The following is a 10869-nucleotide window of genomic DNA, read 5'->3' as shown; positions in this document are numbered from 1 at the left end:
TTTGCGCCTTCCGCAATCATATGAAGCTATTTATCATCACATAGGTTTTCTACCAAATTTAAAAAAATGCACACAAAATACGGAAAAAGACACATATTGCTAAACAAAATCGCTTAAATAAATTGCAACTGAAGACATTGATGCTGGAAGATAAGAACACCTATTTTTTATGCACCATTTCTTGGACTTTTTGAAATACACACCATACTTCTTATTCGTCAAGAATCAATTTTGTTACAGAGGTAGATGATTTAGGCTTTAGGATACAAGCTACTCAATCTGTGCAAACCAAGACAATGCGTACACCACTGGATTTGCACAGGTTGATAGCCCGGACGGTTACTCTTACATTTTTCAGAATATAAGAGAAATGACGTGTCTATTAACTAGAAGTGGTATGTTTAAGTTTGTTAATTTTTTTTTATTCCAATTCTCAGACCATGCTCCACTACACCTTCAAATATGCAGATCAGGAGAGCAGTGCGAAAAACCCGGACAAGATGCCTCAAGTGGAAGTTAATGTGTGCACCACTTCCTGAGTGCAACTGTGAAAAAATTCATGAGGGTCGTCTAGCACTTGAGAAAAACCTGAACAAAATAACAAGCCACATATTCCCCTGTTCCTACATCGTTTCTGATCTGCTCGTGAGAAGCGGTGCGGATCAAACCCTTGGCTAGCGCAGATGCTGTTCCTACGACACAGCGGAAATTCTTGACTTATGTTTTAAACTCTTTAGCAATGATTTGCAAGAGGTTTTGATCCCACATCTAGAATTTAATGTCAGGTGTAACGACGAAAGGTGACCCCCGTAGAATATTGACCAAGGGTCATTATTCTACGTAGAAAAATGACCCACTCAGTTGTAGAATACTTGGATTACATCGTAGAAATTATGGCTTTGGTCATTTTTCTCCGACCCCGTAGAATATTGACTGAATTTTATTACATATTCTATGTTTACTTGTTTCAGGTTCATTCTTTTTTCTTTGGGTGGATACAGAGATGGTGGTGATTGGTGATAGTGGGGGGGGGGGGGGGGTAAATTGCCTGCTTGGTACTTAGATTTTTTATCGTAAAACCTTGTACGAATAACCAGCTTGAGTTCGCTTTTCTAATCACTTGTCATTGCCTTTCATCATTATTTCAGTCTGTTTTTCAATTTTTCAAATAAAAAAGATAAGATATACCGTATAACGGGTATTTTCTGCGGTTGTTTATTTTCTGCGGTATTTTGCGGATAAGAAAAATCCGCAAAAATTCAAAACGCAAAATATTCTTTTCAAAAAATCACTAATTTGGACACTATTTAAAATACAAGCTATAATTTTCAAACGTGATCAGTCCGTTATAAGGGGGCTCTGTGTCGTATTTCACACCTAATTATCTTATGATAACTGTGTGATATCAATTATAGCTGAACAGATATAGGGACTGTGTGTTTAGTCGAGAATGAAATAAAAATGATCCGAGAAAAGTTCACAAGCAGTATTTAGTAGACTTGTAAAAAATTTGAGAGTTAGTTCTCGTTCACCGTGAACACGGTAAGAATGTCGATTTTAAGATATGTAAAGCGCGGAAGTATTCATCCAAATCCTAACGGACAGTTATCGGCAAGTTTATCCCCTAGATTGATCCAAGGGTGTAACACAAGGGTGTCTGAAGTTATGGATAAATCTACAACACCATATTCGAGCAAAAAACGTGGTTCATATTCGACCTATTCACCCAGGGACCGAGCCATAATCGGAAACTACGCCGCTGAACATGGACCTGCCGGAGCTATGAGAAAATTCAAAGCCGATTGTCCAGAATTAAAAGAGTCCACGACAAGATAATTTAGAGATTCTTATAAACGCGAATTAAAAGAACGCTTTCAAAAATGGTACGCCAATCAAATATCAAAACTGCTAGAGAACGGTAACACTGACCAAACTTTGACACCCGTTGATCTTTCATTTCTAAAGCCATTGTCGGCAGAGTGGCTTGTCCAAGTTCATGCTGATATCAAATCTGCAAAAAACTTATCTACAAAGGGTTTGAGAAAAGCGGGATCGCTGAGGCCGTCGGCTACAAGTTTCTATCATGTGATCAGTGATCTACATGTATAGTGTCAGTTGATTATAGTTTCATTGTGCATAAAACTGATCTCCTTTTAAATGGAGTTATCTACTGAAGTATTTGTATCTTGTCATTTTAATAGTTATAAAAGAAATTTGCATGCTTGTATGAATACTAATATTTTACATTAGTATTTTGTATTAATACGGAAATAAAAACGCTACAATAGGGTTAGTTTGGTTCTCTAGTTTGCGTTCCCTAAGGCAATTCTGGGAAACATATGTATTTTTTTTGCGGTCTAATGTAACCGCAGAAATTCAAAACGCAGAATATAATTTGATACTTTTAGGGGTTAAACCGCAAAAATTTCAAGCCGCAGAAAATACCCGTTATACGGTATATTCCTTTTATTAAAGTACATTGTTCAATCATAACTGAATAGGAACGATATCAATCTAAATGAAAAAAAACCTCGTACAAATTGTAAACAGAAATTGATACCAGTAAATTTGAATGGGGAATAGAAAATTATTCATTACGGTCCCTATCACAATGAGAAATTAAGGTGGAATAACACATCATTACAAAATGGCTGATCGCTGATCGAAACGACATTTCGTTTTATTAAAAGGATTTTATGGACTGAAAAATGTAACATAGTTCATAGCCAAGTGGATAACGTGTCGGACTATTGATCCGCACATCCCGAGTTCGGATCCCGCAGAGGCTTTTGTTGTTAATTACTATAATAATTATTTTAAATATTCATTTTTTATCCCCAAACTGCAAATTTTTTGCTTATTTGACATTTGTACAGTTTATTTATAATTATATCTTTCATTATCAATAAATTTCCTGTTAATTTAAGTGACTTTTTCCAGGTGTGTTATTTCACCTTAAAGTAGATCCAGTGTTCTGTGATGTCATACATTTTTGTAAAACTTTGAATTCTTTAAAATTTGTGCAAGATAGTTTCATACATTTTATGTGAATATAATCACATGGGAGTAATTAAATTATTGTTAAGTTCGAGATATTTTCGCAGATAAATTTTATCTTAAATTTCCAATTTTTTATATATTTTATTGATGCTAAGGGGAAATAACTCTTTTTCTGACCTTTTTCTCAGTTGCATGTCTAAATTCTATAATTTTTCATACCCCAACGATTAGTTTTAAAATATTTTTGTAGTTTTAGTGTTCTGACACAGTTGACAATAAAATTAAACAAGACAAACAAGTTTCTGCCTACAAAGATTTTACTTTTCACAAAAAAGTACGGTTTTTTGATGCTAAAATACTTTAGTTTATGTTTAACTGACATCTCAAAAAGTGTGATGACCTGTATTTTTTCTAATAATTGATGAAATTTAAGTCTTTTAAGTTGAAATCAGTTCTGTTTTTCAAATTTCATCAGAAAATATTACGAGTATGGAGTTACCTTAATTATTAACCATTGGTCTGAAATAGGCACATCTTATCACATGCGTGAATTAAGAAAATTTTATCCGGTATTAGGGGGGAGTGGATATTTATGGGAAGGGGGGTCGATACCAATTTATAGGTAAATTTAATAAGTGACCTTAATAAGTTTGAATTTCCCATCCCTTAGATCCGCGATCGATTGCAAGCGTTATCTCATTTGGATATTTTTCACAATCAATGTACTTGCAAACTTCGGTATATAACAGTGAAAACAAACTGCAAAGAAACAATGACACTAAAAGGGCTTTGGCGTTGACTTTGACTTCATTTGAATATAAATCTAGTATCTAAAAACGACATATGAATCTAGTAAATAATACGGGCATATTCTTACATAACTTTAAACATTACTTGGATTTCCCATATAAGTGTCCCAGGCAATCACACTCATTTTTAGCAGTTTCTTAAAGTAGAAACAACGGCTGCTTTTTGTCACCGTTCTCAAAAAAGTGATCTCTGTTTCAATAGAATTATCACCATAAGACACTAAAAGCCATGTAGTGTGATGATTCATGTGTTTTGCACTTAAATCAGTGAAATTCAATAAAACCATCAAATACGTAAATAAAATATGAAAATAAAAATTTTGGAACAGGCCAAATTTGATACCAGGCCAAGATTTGGGACCAAGCCAAATTGAGACCAAAAGTCCTCATTCAAAAAAGAATTTGTATTTGTTGATTTGTTTTCCAGCTTTTAATTACAAGAGTTGGCCACTTTGTTTATGGTTAAACAAATGCAGTCGAATTCCAAACCTCTCCTCCCATGGTAACATTTTTAAGTTTACGAGTAAAATATTGAATTTATAAGGAGCCCCCTTCTTTGGAAGCAGATAAAAAATTATAGAAAAAAATTCCTAAATTGCCCTCCCCAACGCATTAGGATTTTGAAAACTGGCGAAAAATGTTTTCCTTTTTTTCTTCTTTTCGCTTATCCTGACTTTGGATTGGTCTGTCCTACTTCCTTTAAAATAAGTTCCTGTACTTACACAACTTTATTGGGCATATAATGGCGGCGATGCAGAGTTTGAAGTTAAAGTTATCGGACAATTAGTGCAACGTTAGCGCAAAAAGTGATAAATCCAAAATTCCGAATTTACACGCGAGTCGCTGTCTTATGTGTACCTGTAAGGTAAGTCTGTTGGTGTGACGGTGTTTTATTATGTTGTCAGACATTCGGTGTAGCTAAATAAAACAGATATTAAAATATCCGCTTTATTTATGGAAATTTTACATCTGTCTTCTGGTTTTTTTCTTCTAAAAATATGCAATACATAGTCAATAAGTTAAGGTTTGTCTATTAAATCATCTACTATAATAATAGGAACTACAATAATACAACTATACAGCCCAACAAATGATGCAGACGAGGCAGATGAAGACACATTTTACGAACAGCTGCAGAGAGAAATAGAAAGGGTTCCAAAACATGACATTCTATTCATGATTGGCGATGCATATGCAAAAGTTGGAACTGAAAATGAAGAATGGTCATAGGACAAGAAGGAATAGGCACAATGAATGAAAATGGGTTAATAGTAGCAGAGATGTGTGCTTTAAACAACCTTGTCATATGCGGAACTCTCTTCAAACACCTTGACATACATAAACTCACACGTGAATCTCCTAATGGTAGGGATAGAAACCAAACGATCATGTAATGGTAAATGGCAGATACATGGGATCAGTATGCGATGTCAGGGTTATGCGTGGCGTAGATGTCAACTCAGACCAGAATCTAGTGATAACGAAAATAAAGCTGAAACTCTGCAGAAATACAAAACCATCAGCAAAAATCAGGAAGATGTACGACGTCAGCAGACTGAAAGATTACAAGGTATGCAGAGGATTCCAACTTGAAACCAGAAACAACAGGTTCCACAACTATTAGGTGAAGAAAATGATATCAGTAAAAACTGGACACAGGTGAAAGAGATATATTACGAAACAGCGGAAATAATCTTGGACCTGAAGACAAGGAAACATAAAGATTGGCTTAATACCGAAACATACAAAGCCATAGATGAAAGAAGAAAACTAAAAGAAGAAATTGGAAGATCAAACTAAAAAAGAATAAGAGAAATTAAGAGAGAGGAATATAGAACAAAGGACAAAGACGTTAATCAGAGCAAGAACTGATAAAAGAAAAAAACTTGGAGGAGGTAGCTTGCAAGGCTGAAAATACAGCAAAGTCAAACCACCTCAGAGAAGTATACCAGCTGACTAAACAGCTTTGCGGAAAGAAAAGGAGCAAGACAAGTGGCATAAGATCGAAAACTGGCAAACTACTCATTGAGGAGGGAAAGATAATAGAGAGATGGCAAGAACATTTTAAGGAAGTACTCAATGTTCCAACAAAGGTAGCAGAACTCCCAGAAGGATGTACTGACCAGGCTAACACGGACATAGATATTGATACTTCACCGATAAGAGAAGAGGAAGTTAAAAGAGCAATCCTAAAAATTAAAAACGGAAAAAGCCCCGGAATATATAACATCAGCACAGAACTGTTAAAAGAAATGTAGCACCAACAGCACTAAAACTAACGGTATTATTCAACAGAATCATTGATGAACAGGAGATGCTATCAGACTGGAGAAGATCACTCATCGTCAAAATACCAAAGAAAAGGAATCTCACTATATATGACAATTATAGAGTAACATCACTACTATCTGTTCCTTCGAAAGTTTTTTGTAGAGTAGTGATAGACAGAATTAGAGATGGGATAAAGGACAAATTAAGGCCAGAACAAGCTAAATATAGGAGAGGAAAGGGAACATCAGAACAGGTTTACATCATAAGCAACATACTTGAACAGTCCATATAATGGCAAGCACCTTTATACATAAGCTTTATAGACTTCAAGAGAGCCTTTGACAGCATAATAAGGGATGGATTTTGGAATACACCCAAGCATTATGGAATTCCTGATATATATGTTAACATCATCAGAAAAATGTATGATGGAAGTACTACCTGTGTCATTGAAAACGGAAAAAAACAACTGACTGGTCCAAAGTTCAGACCGGAATGAGGCAGGGGTGTGTCATGTCTGGGTTCCTATTCATCATTGTGGTCGATTGGATAATGAGAAGCACCAACGATAGGAAATGGGGTATACGCTGGAAATTCATGCCCACACTAGAAGATCTTGGTTATGATGACAACCTGTCGCTGATATCAAGAAACTATAGCGACATACAAGAGAAAACCACTAGACTGAAAGATGTCGCAAGATATAGAGGACAAAATATTAATGTTAATATTAATAAAACAAAAAGCATGAGGATAAATGGCAAAAAAAGATGCCATCAGCCTAAACAGCAAAGAAGTTGAGGAGGTGCGATCATTCCTTTACCTCCTAGCCACAATAGACAAGACCGGAGGGACAGAATCAGATATACAGAAAAAACTATGGCTAGCCAGAAGTGCCTTTTCATCTCTGAGCAATTTATGGAAATCAGCCCAATATAGCACTAAGACCAAGCTGAGAATATTTAACATCTCTGTGTTACTGTATTACCCTGAAGTCTGGAGAACCACCGGAAAAAATGAGGAGAAGCTTGATATATTCCACCGGAAATTTCTTTAGAGAATTTTGAAAATACATCGGCCAGACAAGATATCAAACCATCAACTATATGAACAAACAGCAACAACAACTCAAATATCAGAAGTGCGCTGATCTGGGCTCCTGAAGGAAAAAGAAGGCGAGGAAGGCCAAGGAACACCTGGAGGCGTACAGCGGAGAGAGAGAGAGAGAGAGCGAGAGAGAGAGAAAGAGAGAGAGAGATAGAAGAACTTGGGTTGAACAGTTGTAGAGAGGCTTGTTGTCAGCGACTGACGTAAGAAGCGTCTTTTGTTGCACGTCCTCATGCGTCCTCCGGGACACGGAGAGGAAAAGTAAGTAAGTATAATAATGGGGCCTATTTAGCAAAGCGAGCATAATGCAAAAATGGAGCGCATGCGAGAACATCATAATGCTTATACATACTTAGTTCTATCTAATTTTTCATATGCTTTCGCACCCCCCCCCCCCCCCGACACTTGCCAAACATGGGTCTACATTCAGCCTAAACGTATCGCCTTGAATTTCTTTAATTTCTATGTAGTTTATAAGTAAGGTCAAAATTCTATGGGGGTCAGTTTTCAACGTGTGGGGGCCGTAGATCTACATGTCTGAAATGGTTTTCTACTGTATAAAAAGGACCATTGTTGTCATTGAATACTGACCCTGGGTCAGTTTTCTCCGTAGAAATTTGACCCCCGGGTCAATATTCTACGGGGGTCACTTTTCGTCGTTACACCGGCATCCAACCGGACCGCCTGAGCGCACACGTAATACTCCAGCGTCAGATATATCAGTCTGATCAAGCAACATTGGAACAATATTTTCATCCATTCTGAACTCTAGATTATTAAAATGGTCTTGTGAAAATCATGTTATATCCGATGCTCAATTTTGCTTCCAACCCATGTCAGGAACAGATGCTATTTTTAACCTATACTCATAAATTCATTCAAAACTTGGAATCCGTAGTAAACTGCTGTCAGTAATCAAATCTATGTATGCTAATATCATGGCATCAGTACTAGTTAATGGTTTCATTACAGAAGACTTTGAAGAAATATAGGTTTGATGCAAGGTAAAGTTCTTTTACTTATTCTGTTCTATCTTTATGTCAAGGATTTTGAAAATGAATTCTTGTGAAGAGACACTCTCATAAAGGAAATTCAAGGTTTAATGTTTGTACTTCTATTTGCAGACTTTATGGTTATTTTCTCAGAATCTGTAGATGGTTTACAAAAATGTTAGATATTTTATATGAATACACTACTAAATGGCATCTTACGGTTAATGTGGAAAAAACTAAAATTGTTGTTTTCAGAAATGGCAGTAAATTACTTAAACAATAAAATAAAATAAAAATATGCAATTTTTTTCTTCAATGATCGCTACCTTCAATTCCCAAATGAATCATCAAAGAAAGCATTTTATTGTTTATATTTACATCTTTCTTTCAACTAATTAATATATTGATTATAAAAAGTTAGTAAAATTGATAAACAGGGCGGGTCACTTTGAGTCCTATCACTCTCTTGTCAGTTTCAGCCTGTAGATTTCGACCAATCGATAAATGGGGTGTGTAGATTTCAGTCTGGCTGTATCTATCGAGCTATGAATTAACTATAAGTTTCCGTAAAAAATAAAAGGAATAATACTTGGTAGATGTAAATATACACAAATGAACACTGGTCATACAACGGACAGGTACTAGATGTTGTCGATAGCTTTACTTACCTTGTTGTCATATTTAAGTACAATTGTAAATTCCTAGAAACTGAAAAAAGGTTGGCAGAACAAGGGCAAAGTGTCTCTATACCATGCTTTCTATAACAAAATATTTGTAATTGAATAATGAAACAATGATGGCTTTGTTCGAAACATATGTAAAACGTATTTAATGTTATAGTTATGAAGTTGTGGGATCACACAGGGCTAATGATATTGAAAATTATTTTTTTTTTAAGTTGTGTAAGCGATTCTTAGGAGTGAAAGCAAATTGTAATAATATGGTTTACATTGAATTGAAATGTCTCTCATTAAGGTCGGTAAGAATTATTAGAATGATAAAGTACTGGATTAAACTACTTGGAACCACAAATTGTATATTGAAACCCTGTTATTTAAATTTTACCAAATACTGCAAAGCCAAAAGGCCATGCTCCAACTTGGCAGTGTTTATTAATATTCAGAATTGTATAGCATTGGTGAATTATGGGAACACCAGGAATACATTGTGTTCCCATAAACATTTTCCAATTATAAAGAAAAGAATAATAGATGTTTGCTGTCAAGAATTTTTTACTGTTATTAAAAATTCTCCAAAGTGTTATATTTTTTCACATATTACAAATACTTTTTGCATGCAGTCTCTTTTACTCAAACCTATACCTCAAAAATTTAGAAGACTAGGAGCTAAGAGCTTCATACTATCCGAGATCAAATCCTATGTCACTTGTCGTAAACTGAAAGGCTTGGATGGCAGAAGATGGCCGACCAGCCTAAGGATAGAATACAGCACGCTTCACCTTTCTCTTATGTCAGTGTCGACCACTTCGGACCCTGACTGACCACGAAGCGACGGACTACAGAGGGACAGAGAGACTCTGAATCAGAAAATATGAGCTTTGATATTTACTTGCCTTTTTAATGAGCAGTTCGTTCGCAGGCCATTGAGGAGTCGCATGTCCACCTCTTCCTTCATTAATGCGCTACGTATGTTCATGGCTTTGAGAGGCCCGTCTTTTAATTATGATCGAATCGTGGGACTAGTTTCACAGGAGCAGTGATTGAACTGAACATCTCAGAAAGTTGATGCATAAAATGATCTTTGCGTGAGACTATCGATAGTTGCTAATATGTCCCTGGTTGTAAATAAACACATATAAAGTACATGTATCGTGTTTTAGAAAGTAAGTTGAAAACAGAATTTAAAGATATTAAAGTAATCAAAGTACTGATACTGAAAACCGCTAACCTTGTTTGGTTCTAAAGGAAATTTAATTTGTACAAGCTTAGTTAGAAAAAAATCAATTTGATTTTTCTATATTTCAGCTTCTGTTTAGGCACTATATTTCCTCAACACTGTGTGACTGCAATGATGAACATAAGCCCCGCACCTTAGATTCACAATAGCCCGAACTTTATATTAACAACTATATGCGTATACCCCTGAAACTGGTTCCCTAACCAGTTTAATGATGCATATTTCTGCTCATAGGGGGCGGTTATTTGATGCACCGGAAGTAGAAGTCTAACGACATTAAAGCGCTTACATTTGTAGCTATGCTTAGCGCTTTAAACGAGTGTCCATATATCATACTGCTCGGACAACGACCGTGAAACTTTTTTTTTTCATCACAATACATTATGAGAACTAGACCCTATGAGTTAACTTTGTATGGCCTAAATTCAAGAAGTGGAACTAAAATCGACATGCTTCTTTTAAAGACAGAAACCAACACCGGTCCTATAGGTCAATTCTTTTGTTATATACAAGTTATTCTTTGTGTTTCATTGTGTTTCATACATCATGTCTTGTATGCCTAGTCGGTGTTTGTATGGTCATGCTTGTTTTTGCGTCTTTAGTACTAGTTTATTCGTAGTTTGGTGTCTGTGTCCCGAAAGATTTCTGCTGTGTTACATATTAGCTCGTGTGTCATTTGTAGTGTCCTAGAGGAATGCAAAAAAAAAAACCCCAAACAAAACCAAAAAACAACCATCTGTCTCTCCCTCTCCACATCTTCCCACGGTAATACA

The sequence above is a fragment of the Crassostrea angulata genome, chromosome 7 (genome assembly GCF_025612915.1).
Source record: "Crassostrea angulata isolate pt1a10 chromosome 7, ASM2561291v2, whole genome shotgun sequence".
Classification (NCBI taxonomy): Eukaryota; Metazoa; Mollusca; class Bivalvia; order Ostreida; family Ostreidae; genus Magallana; species Magallana angulata.
This window is presented reverse-complemented; position numbering follows the sequence as displayed.